The sequence below is a fragment of the Acomys minous genome (genome assembly GCF_964271855.1).
Source record: "Acomys minous genome assembly, chromosome: 3".
Lineage (NCBI taxonomy): Eukaryota > Metazoa > Chordata > Mammalia > Rodentia > Muridae > Acomys > Acomys minous.
In genome coordinates this window covers 8,067,822-8,083,369 of record NC_140485.1, presented here as the reverse complement: position 1 = coordinate 8,083,369, position 15,548 = coordinate 8,067,822, and the positions used below count along the sequence as shown (strand labels likewise).

The window sequence follows — 15,548 nt, the reverse complement described above, 5'->3', positions numbered from 1 at the left end:
ACCTACTTTTACCTGTCTTGGGGGTATTTTTAAATCTTGTATTGTGGAGACTGTGTTACAAATTGCTCAGGATCTTTGCATATACTGCCCTGTGTGGAAGAGTCTTCTTTTACCATTTACCTTTATTTCCCTCCCACTTTGGGTTTCAGTGTGTCTACCAGCTTTATCTGTTCTTGCTTGGAGAACAGTTTTATATCTGTATTTATATGTATATTTGAATATTTCTTCTTTCAACCCAATTCAGGAGGTCATTGAGGATAAGGTCAGGTGTGTCTTGTTGTTCACTGGGCATGTTACCCAGCACAGTTCCATTGTTTGTAAATATTTGTGTTTGATAAATATTTTTTGTAAGCAATATGGAATGATTAGATTAATTTGGGGCCTATGAAAACTTCATATATTGTTAAGGCCCAACAATCATTCTGAAATAGTGAAATATAATTTCCCCAGAGAGGGTAGAGTGACTGTTCCATGAGACTAGAGGATATGTTGGCCAAGGAAGGCAAATTTTGAAAATATGTGTTGAAAATAAATTGGGAACCATTTTCAGTTCCTGACCAAAAGGAGTGAAGGTCCGATGACTTACATTGGATTGAATGCAGCATACAAAATTCTATTGCTTACCTGCTTGCAATATTTCACTTCAAAATGGATTCCCCGTTGTTAAAAGGCTGCCATGTTTTCATGCCCTGTCTGCTCATTCCTCGGTGGGAACACCTCGGTCTTAACTGCTCCCCAGTGTGAATGCTTACTGAATAAACACAGAGCACTTTGTTTTCCAACAGGCTGCTCACAGTGATTGCTCCACGCCTAAGTGTTCAGAGAGGAGCACGAAGACAACCACTAAACACACGAGACAAATTGTGTCCTTCATAACACGTAATTCGGGGCTCTGGAGTAGCATGAAATGTGATCCTCCGACTTTAGACAGCACTCCTCATTATGTGGCTTAGAAAACTCAGATTGATGCATAATCTCTTGGGTCTCAATGATGTTTATTAATATTTCTTCTCCATTCCTATTCTCTTCTTATCCTCTAACTGACTGCCTTCAAACAAGAAAAAAGGGGGCCAGTGTTAAACCAACCTGTGGTTTTGCTTTTTATTTTATTTTTTAAAATAAGTTGATTCTCATTATTTTATATTTTATCATGAGGAAAGTAGTACTAGGTAACAAACTAAAAAAAAAAAAAAAAAAAATAAAGGCTACCTACCACACAGTTAATTAACGATTTTGAGTAGCTACTGTTTGAGGTTGATAAGCCTCCAGTATGAATTCCTCGGCTCAAAGCTGCGGACATTGCATTACGAAGACAGTAGAAAGGCAAAGTAATTAGCTAGTGTTTTATGAGGTGAGCGTGCAAATGAGGTCTTGTTGCCCCAGCTGACTTTCCTGCTCGGTCCATTTTTTTCAAATCAGTCATCTGAGGTGTTGGGTTTTATGCAGATTTTAGGCTCTATATGAACAAGGTCTGTTATAATGATTATTTTGCCTGTCTTTTTAATCTTGAGCAAAAATGCCAGGCCTTTCCCAAAAAATGAAACTAAAAACCCATATTGCTAACTCAAAAGCCTCATCTCAGACTTTGGTATGCACCAGAGTGTCTGAGATCATGGAGGAAAAATCTGTTTAATCCTGTAGCTTTGAAGATAGGTTGGCATGTGATGAGGCAACAGTTGATCATGGAGTGTTTCAGTGGCTGACAGATCTGGGGATTTGCTCCTCTCCCAGACTGTGTACCCACAACTCTTTACCTGCCTGACAAAGCAGCTTTGCTTGGACCCATTTTTCCATCCCAGACATAAAGGAGACATGGTGACTTTTGAAGTTTCTACACATGATAATCTTCATATGTTACTAATTAGAACAAAGTATATAGGTCAGTCATGTTTACCAGGACAGGGAGCAAGTGTTTCTCTCCTTGAAGATAAAGGAAGGATGTATCCATGAATCATCTACCACTTTCTCTGTAGCTGAGGTATGAAAGGACCATAAAAAGGACTGAAGACATTTCCTGGGACCCATGGTAAAGACTGGAAGCTGACTTCAGTGACTCCCAAATCTAAAATCTCTTATGTGCAAACATGTACATGGTAGTAGAACCAAAATGTCAAAAGAACAGAGTCCCTAAAGATGAATGTCACTTACAAAGGCCAGCTAGCTATCTGCCAGGGCCCCTGCCTCATACGACTCTAATGTCTGGACTTCCATCTTCAGCCTATTGTCTTGTTTGCTCAGCCAATCCAACGTTTGCTTTCATGAGAGTCTTTCATGTTGTCTATATCCAGGCAAGAATGCAGAGCTGTTTAGAGCCATGAGGGAAGGCATTTATTATAGTAGTCCGATCTTGGACTATGTGGAAGGACTTGGAATTGAAAGTTCAAAATGGAAAGTGAAGGCTCAGGAGGGTCACAGGGCCTTTCACCCTGGTGTTCTATTCATGCCACCTACAACCCATGGCAGTGAAGGAGATGTGGGAGTGTAGTAGAGAGGTGGTCTTTGTTACCACTCGGGTCTTTGTTACCACTCAGAGCCCTCTAGCACCACAGGCCCCCATCAACTGGCTTATAGCCTCTAATGCTTTGCCCCTGTTTTCAAATCTAACGTGGAGCTGACCTGACAGAGATTCAGAACATTGTTCTGCCTTGTCCAAGGTGACAAAGTACAGGGCTCCACACATGCATTCCTAGCCTGCAGAAGCCTCATGGGTACCGACTCTACTTGTCCCCACCCGCTGTAAGGACAGCTTACCACAAATGTAGTGGTTTACACGCATAAACTTGTCATTCATAAAGTCATGTAAAGTCTGAAGCTTGAAATGAGTCTCACAGGGCTGAAGGCACACTGTGAGCAGGCCTGTGTCCAGCTTCTGGGGCAGCCAGTGCCTTGGCTCGGACCTTGTCACTCCAGATTCCACTTCCCTTCCTCCCTGCCTTCCCACTTTCTACTTTCCGCACAGGACCTAAGAATGCGTTGAGTACTCTGACAGTAATCTCCCACTTTGAAGGTCATTAAGTGAATCACATCAGAAATACCCTTCCTGCCATGCATGAGGACATATTCATACAGATTTGGTCACAGACTACTTTAGGAGCCTATTGTTTGTCTTACCATGTTAAATCTCAGAGTTTGAGGGTCTAAAGAAGGCATTGTCCAAATAATAGCCTCTGGGTTAAATCTGGCCCATGACTTGCTCTTGTAAATGAGCTTTCATGGGAAATGTTCATTGCCTGTCGGTCATGCATTGTCTGTGGTTGCTTTTGCCCTGTGATAACAAAATTAGATAGTTGTGACTAACACCAAATGACCAATGACTCATAATCCCATGGTACTTTTTGTGGGCCACATTTTGTAGAAAATGTGTCCCAAGCACTAGTCTAAAATTCACAAGACTGGTTTTGTTAGTCTGTGGTAAGAGCTTTTCTGTGCAGCAGACAAGTAGCTCTGTATCTCTAAGGTAACATTTCCCATTGTTGATGATAAATGCAGAGTTAAATTCTGATTAAAATGTAGTTCATGGGAGTATAAAGAGCCATTTCCTAACATTTGCTAATGAATAAACGTTCTCAAAAGAATAGCATCTTGGAGGGTCCTACCTGCTCTTTGATGGTGGGATTGCTACCAGAGCTGGGACAGATCTGCATGGAGTTGCAGGAAGCTGCTGTGGTCTTTCACTCTGAAGATTCCTGTTTAATGTTCAAGGCAGCCATCTTTGTTGTGACTAGAACAAAGACAATTGATTAGACCACATATAGATTAGTCACTGTTTTCACTACTCATGATTAGGATTTGACTATTACCTTAAGTTCTTTAACTACCCAGGTGAAGACTAGCTAAATTTAACAAGAAAATTATCAAGTTTATCTCATTTATTATAAGTTTCTTTCTAAAAATTATATTCTCAGAAATAACAATATCTTCAAAAGTTATGGATTTCAGGGCAGGAGAGATAGCTCAGTGATTAAGAGCACCTACTGCTCTTTCAAATTGAACCCAGGTTCAATTCCCAGCACCCACATGGCAACTCACAACTGTCTGGAACTCTAGTTCAAGGGGCTCTGATGCCCTCACACAGATATACATGTAGGCAAAACACCAATGCCCATAAAATAAAAGTAAATGAAGACATTTTTAAATATTTTAGATTTCACTTTCTCCCTCCAGAGATCACCTAGAGATAAGTTTTTCTTTTATATTGCCCATAGGACATTAACTACATTTTCTTTTCAGTCATACTCCCATTTAGTTTGCTCCAACTTGGGGGGAGGGTACTTATTTGAAAATATCTCCAGGAAATCCTTCACTTAATGAAACTTTCAGCACAGTGGGATTTCTTCAAGTTAAGAAGGAATTGGCCAAGATTAAGTTTTTCCTTCAGATCAGAAAGTTTACAAATATTTCAGATCCTACTACCCATCATCAGGATAAAAGTATCAGAGGGCTAGGCAAGGTCATCTGCTACCTTTAAGAATTTGTAGCGGTTCATCAACTTCAGGGGTTTCTCTTGTATCTTTTAATGCCTCTACTTTTAGTTTATCGTTTGCCTCCTCATACAGCAGTGGGGAAAAAAATAGACTAGAGTCCTTATTTCAGATGCCTATAGCCTGGCTGCATCACCTCTGTAAGTTATTTAATATTCCTAACAGCAGTTTTCTCATCTCGAGATTAGAGAAATTAATCCTATTTTGAGTGTGGTTTTAAGAGTTAAATTAATTAATGCATTTCAAATACTTAACACAGTACTTGAAGTTATGTGCATCTATTAGCTCCTTCATTGCATCTGAAGAACAAGGCATTATTAATCATCACAGAAGTTCTAGGAGGTTGATAAAATTATACTTTATTCTTTGTCAACAAATAAGAAAAATGAGGGTGAATGACGTTAAATACCTTGTATCTAGGATACAATTATAGAAAACATCTGAAACTGTAGTCTTTCTGACCGTACCCCAGCCTGTGGACCCACAATGCCCTTTTCAAACACAAATATTGAAATAGAAGCCATTTTATGGCAAAGCCAAGTTCCCCATCAATTTAAGATGTAGCAGTTAAATAGCCACACTCACATTATGGTGGTGTCTCATGTAACCAGGACCTTGAGAATACTTGATCCTTGGCAGTCATTTTACAGAGAGTGTTGGCTGTTTGCCAAAACATTATATTGTTTAAATTTAATAAGACTATCTGTAATTTTGTTTTTCACCTGTCTGTCTCCTTAAAAAGACAATATAGAAGCCATGTGTGTTAGTGCAAGCCTTTAATCCTAGAACTTGGAAGGCAGAGGCAGGTGAATCTCTGTGTGTTCCAGACCAGCCTGGACTACAAAGCAAATTCAAAGACAGCCAGGACTGTTATGCAGAAAAACCCTATCTCAACAAAACAACAAAGAAAAACAAAAGACAATATGGAATATGGATTGCCAGCGATTGACACTTGTCCGTCTCTCTTGTGAGCTTTGTTCGTTTTTATACTGTATACTTCTATCAGGACACTCAGATGGATTGTCAGAACACTGAGGGATTTAGCTAACTTGGTGTATTAGAAATATAAACTCTCTTGCCTTAAATTTAAGTGCTTGAGGTACTTTACTGGTAGTACCCCACCCAGTAGTTCCTGCTTCTACTTGTTACTACCCGTGTGTCTGTTGTCACTGTCCCCAAAGGCCACGGGGAAAATATGCTGATCACGCAAAACTACTTTGCTCAAAAGCATTTTAGAATGGGAGACCATCACCTTGAGATCATCAGGAGGCCTACAGAATTGGAAATGAGGTCGACATTTGTAGGGTAGGATATAACTGGATAACTTAAAGGTAGATCTTACAAGGCTAAGGCTTGGCTGGGATTGGGTGCACTTTATGCCTAAGGAGCCCTGGAGAGGTGGACACACTGAATGAGACATTTACAGTGAGCTTCTGTAGTTACTCTATCATATCTGGGTTTATTTTGTTTGCAGTACCTGGGATGGAACCCAGGGCCACACCCATGCCAGGAAGTTCTCTGCCACTCTAAGGTAGTGCCCAGCATGAAGCTCTTGTCATCACCAAGTAAACTCTTTAGTGTGCTCAGCTGCATGTGAGAAGAACTTCTGAAGTAAGGAGTGAGATTATTTTTCCTTATTTGGTGAGTGTGCTGAGCAGGAACGGGTATTGGCTTGCTTCTTTGCTTCTATGACGTGGTTGCTTCTGTGCATCAAGGATGGGAAACTTGATTCCTGAAAGCGTTTTTTAACAGAAGCACCGGACCTTGGAGGATGAAATGCAAGCATAGGAGGTTTTGCTTGGACCTGTGACATCTGTTTCAAAATCCATGCACTTACCATTTTTTTCTCTAGTTCAGAGACAACCCCCAAAGCCCTTGAGCAACTGTGTCAACAAGTTGAACATCCAGTAGGTCTCTCTCATTGCATTCAGTATGATGTCATTGTAAGTTTTGATAAAGATAAATTAAGGGAACTTTTAGACAGTAATGTAGAATAGCATTTGTGGTCATTTTTTAAAGTAATGTTTTCTTTAATTTATACTTAGTTCTTAGAGTTTTCCCCCTCTGTGACTGAACATTTAAATATCAGATATACAGTTTTTTAAACTATGAATTGGAACCCTAACCCTAACCCTAACCCTAACCCTAACCCTGAGTGTCCAAACTTTTTTTTTAATTGATGCAAATAGCCCAAGACCATAGAAATTTAGTCTGGAATACAAGGAAGGAAACTCCACTGACCAAGTTTGAATATGATATTCAAGCCTGTAATAGAGTACTCATTGTTTTATGTCTGCATCTTTCAGTTAGGGGAGAAACTTAGAAAGGTTAAAAATACTAGTTGTACAACAGCAAAGAGAGTAAAAAGACAAAACTAAATTTGATTCTCATTACTTAAAACTTTCTACTGTTGATAGTACTTTCAGACAGTTGAAAAATGACATATGTTTTCCTCTAACTAAATTGTGTAAGAATTATGTTTGATAAAGGGATATGCAAAATATATCAATGCTGCTGAAGTCTCATTAAACATGGAATTTTCAGGGAGACAACAGTGATACTGTAGACATGGGTTTGTTTTGAAATGACAGAGATCCCCTAACAACATCTGAAGCCTGGCTCCCTTACTGCTACCACGGCTTTTTTGTTGTTGTTGTTGTTCTTCTTCTTCTTCTCTTTCTTTTATTATCTAGTTACATATTGAATACTGTAAATTATTGGCATCTAGCCCAGAAAAAGGGCTGAGTTTTAGGATGGGGGCGGGGAGGAATGTGTTACCTCAGACTTGTACACTAAAAAGGCAGTTTACATTTTATTATTTAAGTCACAGCTTTATGCAGGTAAAAGTCCATGGAAAGCGTAGTGGGGATAAAGGAGTTGACGCCTTCTTTTCTCATCGCTACTTGTTCCACTCTTGACAGTGGGCAGAAAGGAAGAGCGTCCTCTGCAGCTTAGTTCTCCTCAGGATGCACATGTGCATGAGGGACTCCATGAGACCACGCTCTAGTCTGTTACAGGAGTGCATTTTCTGAAGCCTCTATAATCACACAGATACCAAATGAAAAGACAAATGGACAAATGGAAGCTCCCAGGGGCAAACAGAGGTGACTGTGCTTTATTAATTAATGTGTATAGGGTCAAGGAATTGAGTTCAGCAGCACACAAACAATACTTACTGAGAACCTAAGTACCAGGCACGCTACTGAGCACTTCGGGTACAGAAATAGAAACCTGATTCTGGACATTTCATAGTATAATTGAAATTTTTTTTTGAATAATAACTATATGCAGAATTATTCCCAAAGTGTAGGCTACAAAAAATTAAATAACCATCTTCACATAAATAAAAAATAAGCATATATGAGCAATTGTGTTCAATTCACTGACAAATGGGAGGGGGAGTCAGGCAACAGGTCCATTTCAGAGGTACTAGAAAAGCTATATTCTTTCCAGTTATGAGTTAGAGGAATTAAGATAGAATTTATTGGTTAAATATGAAATTAACCAATTTCCTACAAGACAATAAGTCTCACCTTTCAAGCTTACCATTTTTTCAGGGTGTAAAGTGTTATTCTTTCTCTTGAATAAAATTCTAAGAATTGGCATGCATTCTTTCCAGTTCTGGTGTACTTTATCAATAGTAATAATCAGTAAATTCAAAGAAACACTCTTCCAATTTGTGGATGGTTGGTTGCCTTCATGTGGCACTGGGACACTTGCTTATTTAATTTAGATGCTTTATTTTCAGGATTGTGAGTTAAATATTTTAATAATACAAGGAATAGTGGTGTTATGGCTTATATCTTCAATACCACCCCTAAAGCCTACCTTGTCTCCACGTTAAAGACTCAATTACCGATGTGTGATGCTATTTGGAGTTGGCGGAAAGGCTAGGAGGCAGTACCCAGTGGGAAGAAACTGAGTCAGTAACAAGTGCCTGTTGAGGGTATATCTGAGCAATGGTCCCCTCCTGTTTCTGTTTTTGCTTCCTAAACACTGTGCTATATAAATAAGCATCCTCTGACAGAGTCCCTATTCATGGATTCTGTTCCATGAAGTACAATTGTACACTATTGCCACAGGACCACAGCTTCAGGATCTATTAGTCATGGACTGAAACTTCTGGACTTGACCCCCCCCCCTTTTCCTTTTTTTCTTTTTCTTTTTTGTTGTTGTTATTGTTGTTTGTTTGAGACAGGGTGGTTTTGTGTGTGTGTGTGTGTGTGTGTGTGTGTGTGTGTGTGTGTGTGTGTGTGTAGCCATGGCTGTCCTGGACTCGCTTTGTAGACCAGGCCTCAAACTCACAGAGATGCACCTGACTCGGCCTCCTGAGTGCTAGGATTAAGGGCTTTTTACATTTTTTTTTTAAAAAGATGTTTCTTTCAGAGATTTTTGTTATAGTGAAGGGAGCTAACAGGCATAGTGTTGTGAGTATGCCATGTTAGAAACACAAACAAGCATATGCGTGTCTTTCTAGAATATCTGAATGTATTATGTCACTTAAATTTACAAAGCTAAGGTTTATTGACAGATGTTTGTCTTATGGCCCTGCTTTCCTTGATAGCTCAGCGGAGCCAGACACACTCTTCCACTTCAATCTGTTTACTAATATTAACACTTAGACCTATCTGTGTGTCTATCTGCCAATCTATCTATGTTATATATTGGTTATAAAGGGCTGAGAGGCTGAAGCAGAGTTTCAGGGGCCTGAGATGCAGTGAAGTTGGTAGAGATGCAAATGAAGGATCCAGGGGAGGAGAAGTGCCTAAGATGATAAACTGATTGAAGCACTTCCAGGGAGACTTTGCTGTTGTAGAATCAGGCTGCAGGGTCAGAGTTGAGCAGCTGGAGGGACGTATTCGGGCTCAAGCTCTCTAGGCAGCACAAGATTTTGAGGGAATTTGAGTAGCCTACATCAACAAAAGAAACTGACTGGGCTGAAGCCCCTGGGACTATCAGACTTGCTCTATCTATTGTTCCCTAGGTTGTCAACACACATCAGGTTGTCAAAGGACAAGTCAGTAGAGCTGTCACCATTGCAATGTTAGGTTGCCACTTCTTTGTAACATCCACGTGAAGTAGTTGCACCCATTTTTTAGTGTGGTGTGTGATAAGTTCTAAGGGTTGGTTTTAGTGATAGGATTTTAACACGTCCATATCTTCCCACTGTCCCAATTTGCCCCATCAGTGTATAGGGGCTACTCACTCTATCTCCAGGAATAAGCCACTGTTCCATCTTGTGCCACATGAGACCTGGAGGACCAAGGGTGCCAGGTGATGGGTTCACCCGGGTGTAGTTATTGGCCATCCTCAAAATGAAGTCAAAATATGCCTATATTAAATGGAGCCTTTCCGTGCAAGGACCCATCTGACTATTTTGAATAATATATTGTAACTCAGGGCAGGTCATAGCCTGACCTCAGCACAGAAGATGTGAGAGAGAAAAAGAGATGAAATTTTAAGTCCATGAAAGTTAGGAGAGAAAGATCTCTGATAGACTTTCTATAAATGATGGGGAGGGAACATCCTGTAGGATGAAGTAGCTGGGCTAGGGTGGAGGTTTGAATGAGAGTGGTCCCCATAGGCTCATTTGTTTGACTAGTTGGTCCCCAGTTGGTGGTGGATCATTTGTGAAGGAGTAAGAATAAGAGGCGTAGCTTTGTTAGAGAAGGGTTTTCTGAGCTTAGAACATTTCCAGTTTTCTCTATCGCTGTCCCTGTCTGTCTCGTCTCTGTCTGTGTCTGTTTCTGTTTCTCTGTCTCTCTCTCCCTCCCTCCCTCCTTCATCCCTCCCTCATTCTCTTCTCTGCCTCTTCGTTATTCCTTCAAGATGTAAGCTACTGTCCCAGCAACATGCCAGCCTGCCTACTGCCATGCTGCCTGCAGTATTAGTCATGAACTCTACTACCCTCTGGAACTATAAGCCCCAAATTAAATGCTTTGTTTTATAAGTAGCCTTGGCCATGATTCCTTATCACGGCAATAAAAAGGTAAGATTATGGGGAGGACTTATGGGGTAGGGAGTTGGCAAATGAAAGAGCATGCTAGGTGACTCCCCCAAGTCACTTTATGACTAATCTCAGCTTTCATGATAAGTTAATCACTAAGATTAGGCCTTTTAAAAAGAGATTTGACATTTTGTCCCATCTTACCTAAGTCTCAAAAAACATTGTGGACAGAAAGATTATAGGAACCAGAGGACCATGATATCTGCTGTAAGGTAATAGTGTCTGGAAATGACACCGAATTTGTACCCATGAAATCTCAACAATATGGTCACCTAAATAAGATTTACATAATGTCAGCATCAGTTGAAATGGCAGTGTTCTTGGTAAAAATTCACAAGGTTCCAGCTGTAGATAGAGAGCTACACACAATCAATGGCTCCCGAGAGGAGGAGCAGTTTTCTCCAGGTCTAAGCTAGCTGATAGGCCATCCAATCCCAATTAGTCAGCCTTAAACCCAGTACCCTCAAGCAACACTAAATGGACTCAGTAGGTGTGTGTGTGTGTGTGTGTGTGTGTGTGTGTGTGTGTGTGTGTGTGTACACGTACATTCATACGCGTGTATAAAACAATAATAGATTAATTCATTTAATTTAAGAGGGAGTAGGATAAACAAAGGATGGGAGAAAGGAAATGGCGAAAGGAAAAGGTAGAAATGATTTAAATAGAGCACATACATATGAAATTCTCAAATAATAATTTTAAATTTTAGGAGTCAGAAAAGCTAACTCTCTGCATGCCTGCAAGGAGCTATGAATCAGTTGTTTGAAAGCTCTAAACATATTTATCAGAGAATCTAAACTCTATCAGAAGAAATACAACACCAGTGAGGATAAAGGCAGTGACTAGCCGAGACGGAGATGATTTACAGCCATACAGAATTAAAGCAGAATAGTACCCGTTCCTAACTGGAGCTCTGAACTCCCCCCTCCCCCCCCCACACCCCCCACACCTCCGCCACTGTCTCCTTTCCTTGCTTATCCCCAATATGCAACCTGGGATCAGCCTTTGCCTAAGCAAGGAGAGTGCATCTGACAAAAACAGCATCTAGACCCCAGTGCGTCTGCTCCCGCCTCCAGATCCCTGCCCTGTTTGAATTCCTGTTCTGGCTTCCTTCACTGTTGGACTGTGGTATGGAAGTATAAGTGAAATAAACTCTTTCCTCCTAATTTGCTCTTTGGTCATAGTGTTTCATCACAGCAGTAGAAATCCTAATTCATATATATATATATGAATGAAAAGTACATACACACACATATATATGTGTATATATATATATATATATATATATATATATATATATATATATATATAATAAGTTACATAAGCATCCCTAGACAGCTTGTCTTCTCAGGATTCAAGCAGGTGAGGGGGTAGACAGGATGGGACAGAATTGGATCAAATAGGATTTTACGAGGCAAATCCAAACCCAAAAGAATTAATTTTCATCTCAAATTAGCATATCTTCTCCAATAGGCAGTAAATTATGATCCATCCCACTGTTTCACTTTCCAGGAAAGGAACAAGACAGACAGGATTGTGGAGAAGCCATTGGCCTTGGTGTTTGGGTTGCCATGGTTAGAAATCTCCTAGCCTAATTTAAAAGCACTGTACAAATAAGGGACCTCTGAACAACGTAAATGAGCCATTGCTCTAGTAACCCATTTGCACAGCTTTCATTTCAGCCATTTTTTTCTTCTTCTACATTTGACCATCATTAGACACTCATTGGATTTATAATATTTCACATCGATTCTGAGAAGGGCTAGTTTGAAGTTCACATAAAACATGTCTATCGTTTCTTGTGGTCTTCTAGGATTAATTAGGAAATGATTTGAAGGGACCACTCTAGAATTTAATGCTATCAATAATGTTTGTTTAACTCAAAATATGATGAACTCTTTTTTATTTCTCTCTAATTGGGCAGTTTCACGTTTGGCCCAGTAGAATTAATAAGCAGGTTGAGTCTAATTGGCTTGTTTTGACTGAAGGGTGGAAGCTCTCAAACAAGGAAGCTTGAACTTGTGAAACTTAAAGAACAAAAAAGTATCTTTCCTTTAAAAAATTTAGTGCATTTTCCTAAGTTTTCTTCTTAGGTGACTTAAGCATCTTGGATCTTTTTAGATAAAGAATGAGACTTAAACTTTTAGGGGGAAAATGTATTCTAACCGAAATGGCTTCGATTTGCATAAAACAATTAGCTATAATTAGCATGCAAGTTTTAATGATATTGTATTGTGAAGCTGATTAGGCCTAGGAGATTGGAAATTCAAGTCACTTCTATTGTTTATTGTATGCAAATCTAACCACTTAGCTTTAATTAGACACTGAAACCCAGAACAATTATCAACAATTGCTTTAGTATTAATGAGCAGAATGAACTGCCAATCATGACTTTTCAATGACAGAGACTTAGAAGCAGCTCATGTGACATCCAGATTTTTGGACAATAAAGTCAAATCTAGGCCAACCTAGCTGGCACGGTTCCTGTACTTTTTTTTTTTTCTATTTTGTCTTTTAAATCATTTTACTCTGCAATATCTAATAGAAGGTGGCCCTTAAAAAATAACAAAGAAGTTCAAAATCAAATTTAGTATTTTAAAAATAACATGTAGAGCTCTGAGAAGATTAATAACGAGGATGGCTTTCACTCCCATGTCAGATGGTTTGTAATATGCTGGGATTCTCAAGGGTCAGTAGGTTGGATTCTCTTCAGTTGTCAAAGCATGTTGTACTGTGTGCATTCAAATGAGAACCATTCCTTTAACAATCCAACTTTTAATAACTTGATGGCAGAGGAGAAAATGATAAAGTATCAATTGAGTCTCCTTTGGCTTCAGAATTATGTAAAGACGTGGCAAGCAATAGCTACTTAGTAAGCTGCAAGTTTACCTGTCGTTATACCCCTGGCGCTGTACTCGCATCCTGCCTCAGTCAGCCTGTCCCCAAGCCACATTCACACTGTCCACTAAGAGTAAAATTAACCTAATCAGGACAAAGAAAATAACATTTATCTGGGGTTAATTAGGATCCAGGAAAACAGATCCAGGCATGATTGGAAATCCGCGCAAGTGTTACAAAACGGCGTCGGCGTTTGTTGCTTTCAATTGCAAAGTGCATCGGTGATTGCATCATTTTTTAAAACCAAGAATTAGCAGTGCGCTCGAAAATGTGAAGCTCTCTCATGAAACAGAAGTGTAATCTCAATTTTCAAGTAGCTCAGAGGGGTTAATCAGCAGCAAAGATAAAAGTAGGGCTTCCAGGAGGGAGAAGAGAAGAGGCCAGTTTCTGAGAGGAGGGAGTGGATTCCAGCGCTTTGTTAACAGATACTAACAGGCCAGTGACACAGTGTTGTGGTCATCTAAAGCAAGGTGGCCATTCTTAAAGATTTCCAGAAGAGGTAGCAGATCCTACACTGCAAGGAAGCAGGATTAGTTTATATATGACCTACAGTATTGGAATTAAGTCTTGGACAAGGGTCACTCCTTTTGGTAGAGGAAATGGAACTGGCCAAAGTGTGACTCCTTAATAGTCAGGCTGCCCTGCCCGTGACTGCAGGCAGCAGACATATGGAAGGTGTTTTAGCTTGCTTGTAGAGTCAGGAAGCTGAGAGGGGCCTGGTGGTGCCCTGTTTGAACGTGACTTACCTTTCACAGACAGGCAGACAGGCAGGTTCCTTTTTTGAATGCACACTTTATGGTTCACACATAAAAGAGGGAGGAAAGTCCCAGCAAATGAGTCTAAGGATATAACAATGTAGGGAGGGCTAAGTGATGCCAACAGGATGTAGAGTTGGGATTCACTCATAGACAGTGGGTTGAGGTAGCTAGCATGAAGTGCATCGCCAATGTGATAGTCTAATGTACAGCAAACCATGTCTACCATACCCACTCCTGAGGGAAGACGTGGAGGACAGATGGGCCCAGCCTTGCTTGTGCTTAGACAGACCAAGCTGAATGCCAGACACCCGTTGGCCACCACGGGCATAGCCAGGCCCAAGGCAGGAGTTTCTAGTGTGGCATATGATCATGAGGAAAGGGTTCCTTGTTGCTAGAATATGTGACTCATGTGAATTAAAGTATGTTAGAGGCTGAGCTGCCTGGAGCCTCGGATTTTATGGTCCTTCCGAGGCTTATTTTGTCATTGAAGACATTTTGGCCCTGTTTCTAATTGGTGTAGGTCTCTGGCTCCTAGGTCATTGTTGATATACCCAGGTGCTGGTTTTGCTGTCTATACTTTCTGACATCAGCACTTTGAGCAAGAGTGCCTCCATTTCCTTCCTTCCTTCCTTCCTTCCTTCCTTCCTTCCTTCCTTCCTTCCTTCCCTCTCTCCCTCCCTTCCTTCCTTCTTTCCTGCCTGCCTTCCTCTCTCCTTCTCTCTCTCCCTCTTTCCCTTCCTTCCTTTCTTTTTATGTTCTAGGTATTACAGACAGGTCTGTCGGTTGGTTGATTTTCTTTAAGATGCCACAGGGAGAGAGACTGCCAGGTTTGAAGTCCATGACAGCAAACAGTCCAAAGGACTGTGCTTGTAAAGGGCATATTCTGGACCCCTGTTCAAAAGGCCAACTGACTCCTGACTGAGCAGTGTCTGCTGACTACTGTGAGTGCTGGGAAGGAGCGCTCCTCCAGTGTGATGTTCGTCCTTAGCGTACTAGGTCGCCACTGACTGACTCCATATACTTTTCCAGTCCTCTTTCTACTTCAAAACGGTGACCAGGTGGGGGGGGGGGGTTGCATTATCTAAAGGAGCGAATGTTATGTTCCAAACTTCATTATTGATAGGTGTTCCTCAAGTTTAGCCATACACTTATTTACTCACGCAGAGGAGGAAGTTATCATGTTGCTCATTTATTTTCCACAGAACTTTAGCTGCATGCAAAAATAAAGTTGCAATTTTAATCGCACACCCAAAGGGGAACAACTCACAAGACTATTAAAGTAAAATTTATATTTCCTATAAATATAGAAACCACACTTATGTTACTTTCTGTGTTTTTTGTTACATTCTGGTTTTTTTTTTTTTCCTTTTACATTCACACTTCGCCTGAACCTTTTCTCATAAA

General features: G+C 40.3%; 1 protein-coding gene across 5 annotated transcripts in view; it reads left to right on the top strand.

Moving 5' to 3' along the window:
• The window catches only part of MACROD2 (mono-ADP ribosylhydrolase 2), a 1,913,815-nt gene that overhangs the window by 1,138,701 nt on the left and 759,566 nt on the right, over positions 1–15,548 (top strand). The gene's annotated exons all lie outside the window — the stretch shown is intronic.